Below are 19,158 nucleotides of genomic sequence, written 5' to 3'. Positions count from 1 at the left end.
CTGCATTACGCTCGAAATTAATAAAACTATTGGTTTAAAAACGCTAGAACAACTGTTTAGCAACATATCCAGCTTTCTGTGATTAATACATTAGCTGATTATCAAACAGTCATCCAATAATGTTTCTGACCTTAGTAACGTAAAAACCACTATAGATAACTCCATAGTCCACACACGCAAATTAAATGTTATGCTGCACCAACTTTAGGATTTCTTAAATGACCGCACCTGAACAAACAATTATGTCCTAAATATGAGCCATTTGGATTCTGACCAAACGCGTGCACTGACTTGTCTGTTGCCTTAGCGGTGATATTATATTGCTAACGTTGCAACAAAGACTTAATATAAACACAGGATTTACTCAATTTTAGTAACATTAATCACCAAATTTCCAAGAAAGCCTTACCCATGGAGCTCCAGAGAACGCAATATCACTGCGTCGCTTCTCTTGTTGAAGTTGTTGGCAATAAGAAATTATCGCCCCCTATTGGTTATCATCCTCATAAATGCGTGTCATTTTCACGCCTAGAGGAGGCAAAGCGTGACATTGACACGCATCCTCTAGTGGACCAGCGTGTCTATTACACGCTTTAGCGTGATACTGGGTTGGAGAGAGAGGAATCACCAACATGCATAGACGGAAAGATGAAAGTAGAGCGGACAGACTGAGAGAGCCTATTTTCTTGAGCCGATACTTCTTTTGCTCACTTAGTTTACTTGTAACATTTGGCATCATCGTGTCATTTTTATAAGTCTTAATTAAAAAAGTAACATTTATTGAACTTAAAAAACTATATTTCTGTCTGTAAATAATGCCGGAAAAACTCGGTGAACACAGCAGCCACAAATCGGCCAATGCCAATACACATAAAACTCGCAAAAATCGGCCGATGTATCGGTCTATCACTAGTTCTTTTATATGAAAATGTATTCAACCTACCTCAAATCAAATAAAAAATTAAGTTTACTTCAAACTCAAAAAAGTCAAACTCAGCAACAAGAGAATCAGTTAAGAAGGTTTAGAATGTGTAATGGAAAAACAGGCACACATGTGTACACCAACATGAAACAGGCGCACATGTGTACTCCAACATGGACATGGGTACACACACACACCAAATTCTGTAGTTTATACTGTGGGCCTGAAGTTTTATATGGACATACATTGTCATCTTTTTCTCAAGAGATGTGAAAATCAACAGAGCATCTTGCATCCCTTCAAGGTCTGAACTATCCGCCATCTCTTCAGCGTAATTCCAGTGCAAAGTGCTTTTATGTGGTGTTGCGTTAGATATTCTTTGTGCTGTATGTTTTGACTGCATAATGCCAACCATTTTTGACTAACTAATTACTTTTTTTTACACAAAATATGGACAATCCAATATGGTCGTCACTACCGAACATTTGATGTCACGACCGAAACAAATAATGTTCTTGAAAAATAAAATAGGTTTTGTTATCAGAAAAGATGACATCATTTTATTTAGTAAGATAAAAATTTAAACTAATGAATCCTTGAATTTGAAAACTGTATCAGTGCATGTATGGCAATTACAGAGAAATATTGCTTTCAAAATGCATTTAATTTGATGAACCACTCTTATAGTTTTGTTAAAATAATATTTCTAATCAATATAACCATGACACTGTCTTTAAGAAAATGTAAAAAATATATTTAGAAGGTTAATGTAAAGAAAATCAGAATAAGCTATTAAAAACCTAATTTTTATATCAAATGTTGTTGTGTTTCGGTAGTGACAAATTTTGGGAGAGAGAAAACATTTCGAAACTGTATAAAAACATGCTAAGAAACTAAAGTGTCCAATCAGTAGATTAGTGTTCCTTAGATGTTCTACTATGTTTATGACTACAAAGCTTGCAGGAAAAAACACACTTTTTTCAAGAAGTTTTGAAGTGTCAATTTGCACCAATTCGGTAGAATGGCCCAGGTATGATTTAAACCACTTGAGGACCATCCCAGAGAGCCCTACCCAGTTTTCCAGTCTATGTAAGAGTATGGTGTGATCTACTGTGTCAAAGGCAGCACTAAGATCTAGTAGCACCAGCACTGATATTTTACCTGAATCAGAGTTTAAGCGAATATCATTTATTATCTTTATGAGCACTGTCTCTGTGCTGTGATGCTGACGGAAACCAGATTGAAAATTGTCCAGATAGCCATTTGAGTTTAAGAATTTGTTCAGCAGATTAAAAACAACCTTTTCAATAATCTTGCCTATAAACGGAAGATTTGAGATTGGTCTGTAGTTGCCAAGTATGGTTTTGTCTAGGTTACTCTTTTTTAGGAGAGGCTTAACAACTGCTGTTTTTAATGACTCTGGAAAAGTGCCTGTGATCAGAGAGGTGTTTACAATTTTTAAGAGGTCAGTTTCTAAGCAGTTAAGTACCTTTTTGAGAAAAGATGTGGGGAGCGTGTCAAGGCTGCTAGTTGATGCTTTAAGATGTTGTACTGTTTCTTCCAAGGTTTTTATATCAATTATGTCAAATTCTGAGAGAATGACAAATTTCTGAGGTTGTTGCAATGATATCTGACTGACCACAGTACAATATGAGGCCGTATTGATTGTTATTCTGATATTACTGATCTTCTCAGAGAAAAAGGTTGCAAACTCATTGCATTTGTTATCAGAGAGCATTTCACTAGGAACTTGATTTGGGGGGTTTGTTAGTCTCTCTACAGTAGCAAAAAGAGTGCGAGCGTTGTTTATGTTGTTATTTATAATGTTTGAAAAGAAGGTCTGTCTAGCTGTGCCTAGTTCTACATTGAAAGCACGAAGACTGTCCTTATAGATGCTATAATGTACTTCAAGTTTTGTTTTCCGCCACATACGTTCAGCTTTTCTGCATGTTCTTTTCATGTGCTGTACTGCTGTTGTGTTTCTCCAGGGTGCTTTACGTCTGCCAGTGATCACCCTGACCTTTACTGGAGCTATACCATCAATGGCATCTTTAACTTTTATGTTAAAGTTTTCAAGGAGAACATCAACAGAGTCTGCCGATATGTTTGGCAACATTGATATAGCATTCATAAATACCTCACTGCTGTTCTCATTTATGAACCTTTTTTTGACATAGAAGGATCTAGCATCAGTGGCAGGACAGATCAATAAATCAAAGTAAACACATAAATGGTCAGATAGCGCTTCATCCTTGATTACAGTGGATGAAATGTTTAGACCCTTGCTAATGAGCAGATCAAGAGTGTGTCCCCGATTGTGTGTAGGACCTTGCACGTGCTGGGTCAGATCAAAAGTGTTTAAAACATGTAACAGTTAAATTGCAGTATTGTTTTCTGCATTGTCTGTATGAATATTAAAATCTCCAGCAATAACAAAATAATCAAATTCAGAGGAAATTGTTGATAAAAGCTCTGTGAATTCATCAACAAATGCTGAGGTGTATTTGGGAGGTCTATAAATAATTGTAAACAGAATGCGTGGTGTACCTTTTAGAGCAATACACAAATATTCAAAAGACTGGTAATCACCAAGTAACACTTGCTTGCATTGAAAGGCATCTTTGAATAAAGCAGCTATTCTTCCACCTCTTCTAACAGCTCTACAAACACTTATAAAAGTAAATTTGGGTGGGGCTGATTCATTGAGGACTGTAGCACTGCAGCTGTCATCTAACCAGGTTTCATTTAGAAACATAAAGTCCAGGTTGTTAGTGGTGATAAGATCATTAACTAAAAAGGATTTGTTCTTTAGTGAACGGATGTTCAGAAGTGCTAACTTAACAGTAACTGGTTTACTGTATCAATCTCAGAATGACGTATAATAGGCAGTAGATTAGATAGAATTGCTGTGCGGCTGGAGAAGGCCTTCGTCTTTCTATCACATGTCAGGACAGAGATAGGGAAAGCTAAAGGGACATCGGGCGCCCGCTTGTTCTTAAAATATTTATGATTGTTACTGCTGACGTAGCGGGAACCCAACACACATCAGTTACAAGTGCTGTTTGCAGATGAGGGCCAGTGGCGGCGCCAGGGAGGAGCTAGGTGGTGCTGTAGCTCCGGCTATAATATCCATAGCACCCGCCCAGCACCCCCAAGAAATGTCTGTAATTTTTTATATTTATATTTTAATGTCATGTTTGAATAGTGTTTTCATATTGTTAAAAAAGGGAGTTAAATAATAATTTAAAAACATATATTTAGCTAAAATATCATGACGCCCAAACATGTGATCTTCTTTGGCGCTCTGTGAACTTTTGACCTTAACGCACGGCAGTTTGTTTTTGATAGCGAGTTTGGAAATTTAGCCATTAAAATACACCAAAATGGATACACCAAAAACTACCCGAGGAACAGCAGTGGACACACTAGGACCAGTAATCTGGCACTTTTGGCTATAAATACGGAGATAATGAGGACCCTTGACTGCGTCAACATCAGTGCAGATGCTGTTTTGTTGTGAAGACGTCTATGATAAGTGCTTGATTTTCCTCTGTTGGCTATTACAAATTGAATTAATTTGGTGGTTAAAGAACAAATCTTGGCTCTGCATTGTTACATCTATGGGGTGCCCATACGTGTCATTCTTCCCGGACGCGTCCTGTCCGGGATTTCGGTGCATCTTTCGGAAGTCGTATTTGTTGACCGCATAACTTACGCCATTCAGTTAAAAACATAAGATATACAATCGTAGTTTAATTCTTACCTTAAAATGTAACGGTTGCTTTTCTGTAATAATAATAATAATAATCCTCTATGACGTATGCGGCAGACAAATACGACTTCCAGAAGATGCACCCGAAATCCTGGACAGGACGGGTCCGGTAAGAATGGCACGTATGGTCACCCTATGATGCTCCAACAATAGAAACAATGCTGATTCATCACTAGTGTTGGTAACTGGCTGTGTGATTTCGTGATCTGAGCCGAAGTGTGCACAGTTTCTGTTGCTGCGTTTGCTGCTCCGTTGTATTCAGGGCTAGACTGTGACAGATCTGTGAAATATTATTTTCAGAGGTTTAAATTGGCAAGCTGTATGTTGTTTCTATAGCCCTTGTGTTAAATACTTTTACATAGTCGTGGAACAAGTATAGGCTAGTTAATGCGGGCGTGTACGCGTGTATAAAGGGTGGTCCGATGCGACCTTCTTAATGAAACGCCCCAAAATGTAAAGCACCTTCTCTTAAGTGTTGAGCATCCCCATAGCACCTGCATCAGAAAATATCTGGAGCCGCCACTGGAGGGCTGGTGTGATCCCTGACGTTGAGGTAGAGGTCGGAGTGCTCTCTCAGATGGAGGGGGAGGGCGGGCTGGGCCCGAAGCCTTTGGTGGTTGAGGAGCCCACCGTTTCTTGGTTGATATTTGGGGACTCGCAGCAATAGAGTGGGAGAGCTTTGTTACAGCAGATACCAGTTTCTCCATTTTCTCTGAAAAGCCCAGAAGTGGTGATGTTGGAGAGAGGGAGAGAGAGTGTGACGACATCAGCAGTGATTCTGGTGTTGACGTCCTTGGGTGTTGATTCACAATCCAGCTGTAGCGAGGTCTGTGGGCAGGGCTCAGCCTGAGCTGTGTCTGTGAACAGTAGTTGTTGTGACTGCAGAGTTTTATCCTTGTCATCTGAATGTCCATCCAGGTGCTGGTGTAAAATCCTGTGGTTGTTTCGGCTGTTCAGTAGTGGACTGGCACACTCAGCTGAAGGAGGATGCATGGAGAAAAAGATATTGTCTTTAAGCAACCTAGCACCTAGTTTGTTTGGGTGGATACCATCTGTGTTAAAAAGTTGCCTTTGACTCCAGAAGATATTGAAATTGTCAATGTAATTCAGTCCTCTCATGGTGCAGGTTTTTTGCAGCCATGAATTTAAACTTAGTAGCCGAGAAAACATATTTGTTCCTCGGGCTGGGAGAGGTCTACTGATGAATGATTAAACTTTCAGTCTTGCAAGTGTTTCAAAAAGTTGATTGAAATACCCCTTAAGGAGCTCAGACTGCTCTTTCCAAATATCATTCTTTCCCACATGTATGACAATCCGACTGACAGACTTATGTTTCATCAGAATGTTGCAAAGTTCCTTGTTAACATCAGAAACCATTGCCCGAGGAAAACAGTATGTACGGGTAGCCTTGCTTTCAAAGTTTCTGATAATATTGTCACCCACTATCAGTGTGTTTGGCTCGGCTGCTGTCTGAGCGGAGCGCCGCTGCCTGTATGATATTGAGCGTCTGTTAGCTCTGTAAGCTACTGGCTGATGTGATCTGTGTCCATTAACATTTGGGGATTCTTCACCCAAACTCATTAGTGCTTCAAATCTATTTTCAAGCCGTACAGGGGGTGGTAGAATACCAATATTGGCTACTCGAGTACCCATATCTGGGGTAGATGATGCTAATGCAGCAATTTGTGACACTCGTGACAGTCTAATGTCTTGAGCACTTTTGGGTCTCGCACCCTGTTTATGCCATCAGTTTGTGTCCTCAATTTCTTTAGGTTTCTCTGAGCTCACTATGACCTGTTTAAAAGCATTAGGTTCACAGGACTCACCAGCTTTATGTTGAGAAGCACATCGATGAAGCTCCGCTGTATGTTCTGGCAGGGTCGGCAGTGCCACAAGTAACTTTGTTTCCAGAACTGCAATCTTTTGTAAAAGTCTGTGGCAGTTTGAGCAGCAGGTGGATTGAGATCCAAAAGAAGGCATTTTTTCTTCTTTTCTTCTGTTTGAGTGTGGGCAGCTGTGTTGTCCTGTTTTAGGATTGTCAGCTGCCGGCAATAGCAGACTGGTAGACCGCTATGATAGAAACCCCAAGTTGTTGAATATTCCAAATATCAATATAGTTCCAGGAATTTGTAGTTTTAGTGTGAGTGCCCAATTGTTTAGTTTGAGCACTGTGCTGAACTGCTGGTAGTTGAATCAAAAGATAAAAGCGCAAAAGCGCAAAGCACAGAGCGCAAGTAGAAGCGTCCGAACAGTAGCAAAGCAGGAAGCATGTGTAACCTTTGGTTAAAGGTATGACAAGGAACCGACTAGGTCACCTGGGTTATTTATTCACACAGGAAAATAGATTGAACCCAAGAGAAAAAATAAACAAACAAAAAAGTTACAAAAATATGAAAAGGACCCTGCTGGTTCGGATGGGATTAAAGACAGAGACGTGACTCTCCAAAAATAGTACAAATTTATTTTTTACAGAAAGTGCTTAAAAATATTTAAAAAATAAAATTTACGGCCCACCAGTTATTTACCCACAATTGGAGAGACTAGATTAAATCCACTTTTTAACAGAAGGGACAAACCACACAGCAAATCAATGCATAGTTCTTAAAAGCAGTGATGAACCAAAAATAAACCAAAACACACAAACATACTCTCGCCTTCTGTTAAAGTCTCAAAAACCACCGCTCAGATATTACATGTGGAAATAGTTATATAAATGGTACATACACTTATATGCACACGTAAAGAAAGAAAAAAACTGCAGGACAGCAAAATACAGTTAACTCTCGATGACTATTTAAACAGCGTCCAAGCAGCTCACGGAGCAAAAATACAAAGCCTGTTAGTTTAATAAACTTCCACAAAAAATAAATATCAAAGTCCTTACGCAAACATGTATGCGACGAGACTTAAATCATGCAAAATATGAATGGTAACCAGACGTGCTTGTTGTGTACAGGGAGTGCATTTATATGTAAACTTTTGCTAAATCAAAATGGTTTATTTTTTATTTTACTTTTTTACCTGGGTTTTTGGGAATACTTTTATATATTTCACAGCTATATAATTGATTATAATAACGCACTTTTTGTTTATAAGCACGTTGAAATACATTAACACAGGATAATGCGGCAACAAATCAAATGTGCATTTAAATGCAACAAGCAAAATAAATAAAGCAAATCCATGCAAGCAAACGAGGAATAAAACACACCGCGATTAGAAAATCAGATCGCATACTTTGTAATTGAAAATAAATAATAATTAATTCTAAAGAAATAAGAAGTAAAATGTGTAAGTATTCCTCAAAATGTGCTTTGGACCAAGACCCCGTTCATCACAGCAAACGGGAGCAGACCCGAATAGGTATGTCTAGTTATTTTATTTAAAATTTCCAGCCGTCTGTAAATTCATGTTTGGAAGAAAAAAAAATAATTAAGGTCTGTCTTGCTGTTATTGTCTTGTTTTCTAGTAAATATCTGACAATTCTTAAATCGAGATGCATTTACTTGTTAATCAAAGTGGCTTAAGATGTTATGTATTGTAATAATCGAAATAAATTACAAAAATCAACAGGTTTATATTTAAAACAAGTAAAAATATCTGCTGGCGGGGTAAGAAAAATAAACTTAATTTCAGTTTCAATCTAATTCAATAATAAACTCAATTACGGTTTATTTTCCTTAACCCACTGGCATATATTTTTACTTGATTTTGTCAGGACTCTGCCTTGAAGTCTTGTTAAATTTGTATTTTGTCATGGTGGCAGAGTTCTGGCAGTCCCTGGCCTTGTGTGGAGGTTCATGCCTTGTTTTTGTGTTTGGCATGTACCTCCGGTGTCTTGTCATTTGTCCCCGCTCCCTCGTTCTCCTGCTTATTGTTAATTATTACTTATTCCCATCACCTGTTCCCGCTCGTTATCTTGTTTGGTTTTCTCTATTTAATGTCAGTGTTTCTTTTGTTCTGTGCAGGATCATTGTGTTGTGTTCTCGTGGTCTACGTCAGTTAGAGTCTAGTTACCCAGTCTAGTTGTTATGTTATTTGTCAAGAGTTTCATGTTTCATGTTTCATACCCCCTCGTGGGTTTTGTTTTGTGGTATAATTAAAGTGTTTTCTGTTTTCCCCGACATCGTCTGCTCTTGGGTTCATTTGTCTGCCAAACCCTCACAGAATGATCCTGCCAACATTGAACCCAGCGACGGTGTCGGGGTCAGCTGCAGCCCCCGTTTTTGTCTTGTTGCCGGTCGTGGTGCGTCCTCTCCCGGAGTGGCTTACCAGAGGGGTCCGTGACCGGTTCTTCTCCGAGCTGTGGAGGGCCGCTGTAAATTCGGATCCGGACCTTGGGGAGTTGGCGGCCTCTTTCGGCCCAATCTCCGGCTTGGCCGCTGTGTGGTTTCCTCTGGGGCTGGCCGAGTCCGCGCCGCCCACCGAGCCCGCGCCGCCCACCGAGCCTGGGCATCAGATGCAGCCGTCAGCGCAGTCCGCGCAGCCAGAGCCGGAGCCCGCGCAGTCGACCCAGCCCGCGCAGCCCGCGCAGTCGACCCAGCCCGCGCAGCCCGCGCAGTCGACCCAGCCCGCGCAGCCCGCGCAGTCGACCCAGCCCGCGCAGCCCGCGCAGTCGACCCAGCCCGCGCAGCCCGCGCAGTCGACCCAGCCCGCGCAGTCGACCCAGCCCGTGCAGCCCGCCCAGCCCGCGCAGCCCGCGCAGTCGACCCAGCCCGCGCAGCCCGCGCAGTCGACCCAGCCCGCGCAGCCCGCGCAGTCGACCCAGCCCGCGCAGTCATTGACTGAATGGACTAAATCAGTTAGGTCTGCTTGGCCTTTGCTGCGTCCTCGCCCGAAACCCCCATGGACTGTCCTGTTTTGAGTATTTTGTGGACTTCAGTGTGTTTGAGTTTTGTTTTTAGCACCTTTTGTTAAGTTTTAGTCTGATGTCTTCTAGTCTTGTCATGTTTATTATCTGTCATGTTTTCTTGTCTTGTGTGTTCCCTTTTTGGACGCCAGGTGGCGTCCTTTGAGAGAGGGCTACTGTGAGGACTCTGCCTTGAAGTCTTGTTAAATTTGTATTTTGTCATGGTGGCAGAGTTCTGGCAGTCCCTGGCCTTGTGTGGAGGTTCATGCCTTGTTTTTGTGTTTGGCATGTACCTCCGGTGTCTTGTCATTTGTCCCCGCTCCCTCGTTCTCCTGCTTATTGTTAATTATTACTTATTCCCATCACCTGTTCCCGCTCGTTATCTTGTTTGGTTTTCTCTATTTAATGTCAGTGTTTCTTTTGTTCTGTGCAGGATCATTGTGTTGTGTTCTCGTGTTCTACGTCAGTTAGAGTCTAGTTACCCAGTCTAGTTACCCAGTCTAGTTGTTGTGTTATTTGTCAAGAGTTTCATGTTTCATGTTTCATACCCCCTCGTGGGTTTTGTTTTGTGGTATAATTAAAGTGTTTTCTGTTTTCCCCGACATCGTCTGCTCTTGGGTTCATTTGTCCTGCAAACCCTAACAGATTTAGGCCTTAACCTATTACATTTTAGAATTTATTTTAGTAAACAAGATTTAAAATCTAAGCCACTTTGCTTAACAAGTAAATGTATTTCGATTTAAGAATTCTTTTTTACTCGAAAACAGGAAGAAAATACTAAATGTTTAAAACACTTAAACACTTTTTCACTCTACCCTTCATATTACAGCTGTCGAAAAACCACAGCAACGTCGGCAGACCTGGAAGCATAGCTGTATTTGTTAAACTCACAAAGGCAAGAGTAAAGTATTTTCTTGATTAGCAAAATCATTTAAGAAAATATGTTCAGTTTTAAGGGGAAAAAATACAATTTAGGTGAATTTGTGCTTTAAACAAGCCAACAAATTTGCCAATGGGGTTATACAATGAGAACGTATAGAGTTAAAGCCCGCTAAAGCCTCCACCCCGAAAGCCAGCGCCTTCGCCTGCTCCCCCTTTGGCTGCGTTTATTGCGGTATCGCTTCTGGGCCTTTTGGCTAAGATCAAGTGTAGTATCTGTTCTTATCAGTTTAATGTCTGATACGTCTCCTACCCGGGGACTATATGTTAAATGGATTTTTGACCTTCGGAAATGGAAGCGGAGCTTGCTCCTTCCACTCCATGCATCGACATGATATTGCAGTGTTTCCATGAATGGTGCGTTCCCCTTTTCGGGGACAAACAAGTCAAGTTAAAAAAACAGAATTTGCTTCTTTTGTGCTAATCCATGTGTGTTTTAAAATTGCTGTGTTGTCGTTGGCATTATTGGTTTAACGAAAAGCTTGCGTGGAAATGAACACGCTGATGAAGAAATGTTTTTGTAATGTATTTAATTGTTTTCTTTACAAGTTTGCGGAGGTGACACGATGACAACTTAAACATCATCGACACAGCTGAAAAAGCGAACGAGACAGATTGGGATGTTCAAAACACCTGACAACTTTTTTCACTGTACTACAGCTGTCGAAGAACCACAGCAACGTCAACAGACCTGGAAGCATAGCTGTATTTGTTTAACTCACAACGACAACGGGTAAGATATTGAGCCCTTTGCTATTATTTATCCACATTCTAAAATTGCTATGCTTTCGTTGTTTCTCGATTGCTCTGTACATTTCTTTGTTTCTATTCCATGTAAAGTTACTTTGTAACAACTAAACGATATATTGAAATGCACTATTTAAATCCATTTGATTTCAATTGTTTCACATTTTTCTCTCTGCACGGTTTAACCGGGCTGGAAACGGAATAAGGGTAGATCTCGGAGAATATTTGGTTTCAGACCTGGCTTCATGCGCCTTTCCACCTGGTCACACACAGTAATGAAATGGTAGTCGGACGGCCTTCGGGGGCGGCGTCGATGTGATCGGTCACAGGAAGATGCGGCTGTCTGGCCTCAAATGGTGTTGCTCATACTTACCTGATAGGGGAGATACCATGATCATGAAGGTAGTTCACCCAGGGCGAGGCTCAGCCATTGCACTCCGGTTGTGCTGACCCTTTGCGAATTCCCCAAATGTGGGAATCTCGACTGCAAAATTTCTGATAGTGGGGGACTGCGTTCGCGCTCTCCCCTGGCCTTTGTGTTAAAAATAGATTAGTTTGTCATTTTACGGAAAATCCAAGAGACGTCTAACCACGGTACAAGAACGCATTAGTGATCAAAAAAAGCGGCTATTAAACGACTACATAACTTCAAATTGACCGCGAATATGTGTCTAGGCTAAAATAAGGCTTAATTTCGGCTGTCAGTGAAAATAGACGTTTGACCATTTCCCAAGTATAGACTGGCCATTAAATAGAACCACAATCAAACAGCTACATGTCTAAGAGACATTCAACAAAATAATGCTTAGATGATTCTTTTACTTCCAATATAAGAGGTTCTCAGGAATAGCAATCATCCAAACTAATAAATTATAAAGCTTTTAAAAGAAAATGACACCGTTAAACAACCTAGACAACGTTGGGCAATACAAAATGCTTAGAAATACAAGACAAAATGAAATATTGTACATGAATGTACATTAAAACAAGCCAACAAATCTGCCAATGGGCTAAGACAATTTTTCTTGAATTAGGTGTTTAAATCTAGATTTGTTTCTAACCCCTTTGGCAGATTTATTTGCTTGTTTTAAGCCCAAATTCACTTAAATTTTATGTTTTTTCTCCCGAAAGGCTAGGCTTATTTTCTTATGTCATTTTGCTCATCAAAAAATGCATCTTATTTTAAGACTTTTTAGATATTTGTATAGTTAAAAATTATTTTTTGTGCAATGTATTCATTCATTCGCTACCCTTCATACTACAGCTGTCGAAAAAACCACAGCAACATCGACAGACCTGGAAGCAAAGCTGTATTTGTTTAACTTGCAAAGACAACGGGTAAAGTATTTTCTTGATTACCTAAATGACTTGCAGTAAGAAAATATTTCAATTTATAATAATGATAATTCTGTCATCATTTACTCATCCTCGTGTTGTTTTAAACCTGTATGCTTCGTTTTTTTCTGATTAACACAAAAGAAGATATTTTGAGGAATGATGGTAAACCCACAGCAGATAGTGACCATTGACTTCCATAGTAGGAATAAAAAAATATGATGAAATTTAATAGGTACCATCAACTGTGTGCTAACCATCATTTTTCATTCTTGGGGCACATCTAAATGTAAGAGCAGAATTGCTTATTATTCTTCTCTATTTCTTGTATAGGTCAATTATGAGTGAAGAACCGTTCACCAAATGAAGACCACAGCCAGGTTACAGGATTGTGTGGTTATCACAAACAGATAAACCAGTAAAAAAAATCATCATTTATTGTTAAAATAATTTTGAAAATTGAAGTTCTGTGTGTTGTTTTTGTACTTTATTTATTTCTGCAGGTAAGCACCATACCGTAAGCTTTATTCCCTTTATAACAGGTAAGGTTCATACTGTTTTATTCTTTTATACTGTTTTATTTTAAATCATTCAGTAAATGCAAAGTTAAACCGATCATAATGTTGTATTCTTTTATACTGTTTCATTCGTACTGTTTTAAATCCATCAGTAAATGCAAAGTTAAACCGATCATACTGTTTTATTATTTTATACTGTTTTATTCGTACTGTTTTAAATCATTCAGTAAATGCAAAGTTAAACCGATCATAATGTTGTATTCTTTTATACTGTTTTATTCGTACTGTTTTAAATCATTCAGTAAATGCAAAGTTAAACCGATCATACTGTTGTATTCTTTTATACTGTTTTATTCGTATACTGTTTTAAATTCTTCAGTAAATGCAAAGTTAAACCGATATGTCTTAAATCAGTGGCGGCTCCAGATATTTTCTGATGCAGGTGCTATGGGGATGCTCAACACATAAGAGAAGGTGCTTTACATTTTGGGGCGTTTCATTAAGAAGGTTGCATCGGACCACCCTTTATACACGCGTACACGCCCGCATTAACTAGCCTATACTTGTTCCACGACTATGTAAAAGTATTTAACACAAGGGCTATAGAAACAACATACAGCTTGCCAATTTAAACCTCTGAAAATAATATTTCACAGATCTGTCACAGTCTAGCCCTGAATACAACGGATCAGCAAACGCAGCAACAGAAACTGTGCACACTTCGGCTCAGATTACGAAATCACACAGCCAGTTACCAACACTAGTGATGAATCAGCATTGTTTCTATTGTTGGAGCATCATGGGGTGACCATGCGTGCCATTCTTCCCGGACGCGTCCTTACCAGGATTTCGGGTGCATCTTCTGGAAGTCGTATTTGTCGGCCGCATACGTCATAGAGGATTATTATTATTATTATTACAGAAAAGCAACCGTTACATTTTAAGGTAAGAATTAAACTACGATTGTATATCTTATGTTTTTAACTGAATGGCGTATGCGGTCAACAAATACGATTTCTGAAAGACGCACCGAAATCCTGGACAGGACGCGTCCGGGAAGAATGACACGTATGGGCACCCTATAGATGTAACAATGCAGAGCCAAGATTTGTTCGTTAAACACCAAATTAATTCAATTTGTAATAGCCAACAGAGGGGAAAATCAAGCACTTATCATAGACGTCTTCACAACAAAACAGCATCTGCACTGATGTTGACGCAGTCAAGGGTCCTCATTCTCTCCGTATTTATAGCCAAAAGTGCCAGATTACTGGTCCTAGTGTGTCCACTGCTGTTCCTCGGGTAGTTTTTGGTGTATTTTACTCGGCTAAATTTCTAAACTCGCTTTCAAAAACAAACTGCCGTGCGTTAAGGTCAAAAGTTCACAGAGCGCTGCACCCATTGGCCAAAGAAGATCACATGTTTGGGCGTCATGATATTTTAGCTAAATATATGTTTTCAAATTATTATTTAACTCCTTTTTTTAACAATATGAAAACACTATTCAAACATGACATTAAAATATAAATATAAAAAATTACAGACATTTCTTGGGGGTGCTGGGCGGGTGCTATGGATATTATAGCCGGAGCTACAGCACCACCTAGCTCCTCCCTGGCGCCGCCACTGCTGTCTTAAATCTAGATTTAAAAGTGCCTACTGTTGAAACACATCTGTTCCCTTTCAGTCGGTCACTACGACGTCACGTCGTGACCGACGAATTGGGAACCGCTTCGCGGGTGACCTATCTGCTTCGAGAAACCTTTAAAACGCCAATGAACTTGGCATGCAGATAATTGCATCTGCCGGCGCCGCCCCGCCGCATAGGTATTTAATGAGCGGCAGGTGCAGTTATCAAATCAGCTTTTTAGCTTCGAAAGCTGGCAGACTAAACTGCTCACGAGAAGCTGCTTATCTCTCTTACCTGGAATAGATCTCTGCGTGCTAGTTGGTTGGGCGAAGGCACCACAGCGGGGCTTGCATAGTGTTTCCACCACCTTTTGATCTTCGTGATCGCTTTCACTCTTTTTAGTTGAGTGTGTGCGTTCTCCTCCCTGTGTGCTTCATCAACTACACATCTGAAAGAGTGATTTCCCTAAAAGAGCTGCAGTTGAACTTGCGTCTTTTTAAAGACAGCCGTTCACTGCTCACGGGCGTTAAGCGTCTTTTTAAAGATGTCTTTCCGTCCGTGTTCGACTCCTGGATGCGGCAAATATATGGGTCCTCGTGATGGACACGATCGTTGTCTCTCGTGTCTGGGTCTCCAGCACGCTGAGGCGGCTTTCGTGGGAGGGACATGCTCCGCTTGCGAGAGTTTGACTCTTGCGGATCTGCGGGGTCGTGTGGCGTTTCTCCGGGAACGCCGCCCTCCGTTGCTGATCACCCCTAAGAAGGCGGCTGTGAAGCTACGGAGAGACGACCTCCGCCTTACGGTGCTGAATCGGCAAGCTGGTTCGTCCAGCGGCTCTCAGCCACCGGATCCGCAACCATCCGAGGTTCCGATGGAGACGGAGAGCGCGCGTTCTGCGTCGCTTTCTACCTCTGTCGGACCTCCCGAGGATTCGATATCTGTCGTAACATCGGAGGGGGGGCCGTCATTTTCGGACGTTGATCCGGATCCTCTCCCTCCTTCGGGAAGGGTTGCGGTTCCTGATCTCGACCCGGAGATGACAGCTATGCTCGCTCGGGCTGCGGAGACGGTCGGGTTGGAGTGGAGAGCTCCTCCCCCTCCCGTACCGTCCCGCCTAGATGATTGGTACTTTGGGGCTGCACGGGCTTCACAGTCTTCCCCACCGGTGCCTTTCTTTCCCGAGGTGCATGATGAGCTGACTCGGACGTGGAAAACCCCGTTTTCCTCCCGGAACCGTCCGTATCAGCCATCACCCCTCACCTCCCTCGATGGCGGGGCTGCTAAAGGGTATGCCGGTATCCCGACAGTGGAGCGTTCGGTAGCGATGCAGTTGTGTCCTGCCGGCGTTTCCTACTGGAAGGACCGTCCTACCCTTCCCTCACAAGCCTGCAGACATTCGTCAGCCCTGACGGAGTCTGCGTACCGGGCTTGTGGGGAGGCAGCCTCAGCCATACATGCCATGGCTTTGTTGCAGGTTCATCAGGCTAAGGCTCTGAAGGACCTGCACGAGGGTGGTCACGATTCGGCGGTCTTTAAAGATCTGCGTGCGGCTACGGATCTGGCGCTACGTGCGACCAAGACCACCGCGCAAGCCGTCGGTCGTGCTATGTCCACTTTGGTGGTCCAGGAGCGCCACCTCTGGCTGTGCCTGGCGGACATGAGAGATGCCGATAAAACCCGGCTCTTGAATGCTCCGGTCTCCCAGGCCGGCCTGTTCGGCGAGGCAGTAGAAGACTTTGCACAGCAGGTCTCAGCCACCCAGAAGCAGACTGAGGCTTTTGCCAACATCATGCCGCGTCGGAAGAAACCAACACCTGCCCCGTCGACGTCGGCACCTCAGTCTGCCCCTCGCCGAGGGCGTCCTGCAGCGGCGGCCGCCTCCGTTCCTCATCGGGGCCGTCCTAGGAAGCGAGGAACCGGCCGTCAGCAGCCCGCCCCGCCCGCTCAGCCCGCTAAGCCTGGTGGAAAGCATAAATCTAAGCGGCCCTGAGATGGGCGACCTGGAGGTGGAGGGGATCGCTCTTCGGGAGATGGTGAACGCACCACTCCCCCCCCCGGAGGAGGACCGGGTGGGGAATCTTTGGTTTTCTTTAATTTCCGTTCCGCCGGCTTTTCAGCCGGCACCCACAAAACCACAAAAAGAGCGAATTCCTCTTCCTCCTCCAGGTCATCAGAGGCAGTCGGGTGTGACGGATGGGCTCATAACCCTACGTTCTCCCCCTCCTCTCTCGCCAACGGATGTGTTAAGCGCACCGAGATATCTTCATCAGAGTCTTCCCCGCGCAGCCATCCATCAGCGGAGTCAGGTGAGTGCTCATTCTCACAATACACATGTCAACGCAGCCCAAGAGAGCGCGTCATCGAGCACCGCCGTTCCGCTCGCCGCGGGTACTACGATTGTGCCGTTAATTCCCCTCGCCCGGTATCTGGAAGCTTGGCAGCAACTTCCCAGTCCGTCGCGCTGGCTTTTACGCACGATCCGTCTTGGCTATGCGATACAATTCGCCCGGCGACCTCCCAAATTTACAGGCATCCGTTTCACTATAGTGAAACCCGCCGATGCGCACGTACTTCGTGCAGAGATTGCTGTCTTATTGGCGAAAGACGCGATTCAGCCGGTTCCTCCAGCCGAGATGAGGTCAGGGTTTTACAGCCCTTACTTTATTGTACCCAAGAAAAGCGGCGGGTTGCGACCGATCCTGGATCTGCGCGTTCTGAATCGAGCACTTCACAAGATGCCGTTCAAAATGCTTACGCAGAAAACCATATTTCAATGCATTCGCCCACAGGATTGGTTTGCAGCCATCGACCTGAAGGACGCGTACTTTCATGTCTCAATCCTTCCCCGGCACAGGCCGTTTCTCCGCTTTGCGTTCGAGGGAAAAGCATATCAGTACAAAGTCTTACCGTTCGGGCTCTCTCTCTCTCCCCGCGTCTTCACAAAAGTGGCAGAGGGCGCTTTAAAACCTCTCAGAGAGAGCGGTGTTCGCATCTTGGCATATCTCGACGATTGGCTCATTATAGCACAGTCACGTCAAATGCTTTGCACTCATCTAGATCGGGTGCTCAAACACCTCGCCCGTCTCGGTCTTCAGGTCAACCGAGAGAAGAGCAAACTGTGCCCGACACAGAAGATCTCTTTTCTCGGCATGGAATTGGATTCGGTCAATCTTACAGCACGCCTCACGGAGGCGCACGTTCAGTCGATTCTGGCTTGCTTGAATACGTTTTCGGGCAAGACTGCGGTCCCTCTGAAACAATTTCAGAAATTACTGGGGCATATGGCTTCAGCCGCGGCTGTAACACCGCTCGGTTTGCTGCATATGAGACCGCTTCAGCATTGGCTTCACGACCGAGTCCCGAGGAGAGCGTGGCTAACCGGCTTTCACCGTGTCACGATCACACCGAAATGCCGTCTCACTTTCACCCCGTGGTCAGACCCAGCGTTTCTCAGGGCGGGGGTGCCACTGAGACAGGTCTCCAGACATGCAATAGAATGCACAGATGCCTCCAACACGGGGTGGGGAGCCACGTATGGCGAGCTTGCAGCTTCAGGAGTATGGACATCACCCCAGCTGCATTGGCACATAAATTGCCGAGAACTGTGGGCTGTATATCTTGCACTCGTCCGCTTCAGCAGCGAGTTGAGAGGCAAAGATGTATTAGTTCGCACAGACAACATTGCGACTGTTGCGTATATCAATCGCCAAGGCGGAGTGCGCTCTCGTCACATGTCGCATCTCGCCCGCCATCTCCTCTTTTGGAGTCAGAAGAATCTGAGGTCTCTTCGTGCCATTCACATCCCGGGGTCGCTCAACGCAGCGGCAGACGCGCTTTCCCGAGCAGCGCGCCCCGGCGAATGGCGACTCCACCCTCAATCGATCCAGCTGATTTGGAGACGTTTCGGCAGAGCGCAGATAGATCTGTTTGCATCTCCAGAAACAACCCACTGTCGCCTATTTTATTCACTGAACGAGGGATCACTCGGCGTGGATGCATTGGCGCACAGCTGGCCGAGAGGTCTTCGCAAATACGCATTTCCCCCAGTGCGCCTCATTGCACAGACATTGTGCAAAGTCAGGGAGGACGAGGAGAAAATTCTTTTAGTTGCTCCATATTGGGCCACCAGGAGTTGGTTTCCAGAGCTCACTCTCCTCGCGACAGCCCCTCCCTGGAGGATTCCCCTGAGGAGGGACCTTCTGTCTCAAGAAGGGGGCACATTATGGCACCCCCGTCCCGATCTGTGGAACCTCCATGTGTGGTCTCTGGACGGGGCGCGGAGGTTGTAGGTGATTTACCCCCGGCGGTATCTAACACCATCGCTGCAGCGCGAGCGGCGTCTACGAGACAGGCGTATACGCTGAAATGGAACCTGTTTGTTGTTTGGTGTACTTCTCAACGAGAGGACCCCCGAGAATGCCCGATCAGTATTGTGCTTTCATATCT

At 43.5% G+C, this 19,158-nt stretch overlaps 2 long non-coding RNA genes and 2 other non-coding genes across 7 annotated transcripts in view; 3 read left to right on the top strand and 1 right to left on the bottom strand.

Moving 5' to 3' along the window:
• Window positions 1–14,090, top strand: part of LOC141363666 (uncharacterized) — a 33,037-nt gene extending 18,947 nt beyond the window's left edge. For both annotated transcript variants that reach the window (XR_012369168.1, XR_012369169.1), the window contains 3 exons: window positions 11,032–11,215; window positions 12,494–12,567; window positions 12,898–14,090. This is a non-coding gene — a long non-coding RNA (uncharacterized lncRNA). The remainder of the gene's footprint in view (window positions 1–11,031; window positions 11,216–12,493; window positions 12,568–12,897) is intronic.
• LOC129450820 (uncharacterized) overlaps window positions 1–19,158 on the bottom strand; it is a 102,060-nt gene that overhangs the window by 6,235 nt on the left and 76,667 nt on the right. Inside the window, exon 1 of one of the 3 annotated variants that reach the window (XR_012369155.1) lies at window positions 410–615. The exons of the other annotated variants lie outside the window; for them this stretch is intronic. This is a non-coding gene — a long non-coding RNA (uncharacterized lncRNA). Of the gene's footprint in view, window positions 1–409; window positions 616–19,158 lie in introns of those variants that run through there. 3 annotated transcript variants of the gene reach the window in all.
• Window positions 10,660–10,850, top strand: LOC129434849 (U2 spliceosomal RNA). The gene has a single exon (XR_008641000.2). It is a non-coding gene; the product is annotated as a U2 spliceosomal RNA (small nuclear RNA).
• LOC129434881 (U1 spliceosomal RNA) lies at window positions 11,595–11,759 on the top strand. The gene has a single exon (XR_008641015.2). It is a non-coding gene; the product is annotated as a U1 spliceosomal RNA (small nuclear RNA).

Source organism: Misgurnus anguillicaudatus, chromosome 4 (assembly GCF_027580225.2).
Source record: "Misgurnus anguillicaudatus chromosome 4, ASM2758022v2, whole genome shotgun sequence".
Lineage (NCBI taxonomy): Eukaryota > Metazoa > Chordata > Actinopteri > Cypriniformes > Cobitidae > Misgurnus > Misgurnus anguillicaudatus.
This window is presented reverse-complemented; position numbering and strand designations above follow the sequence as displayed.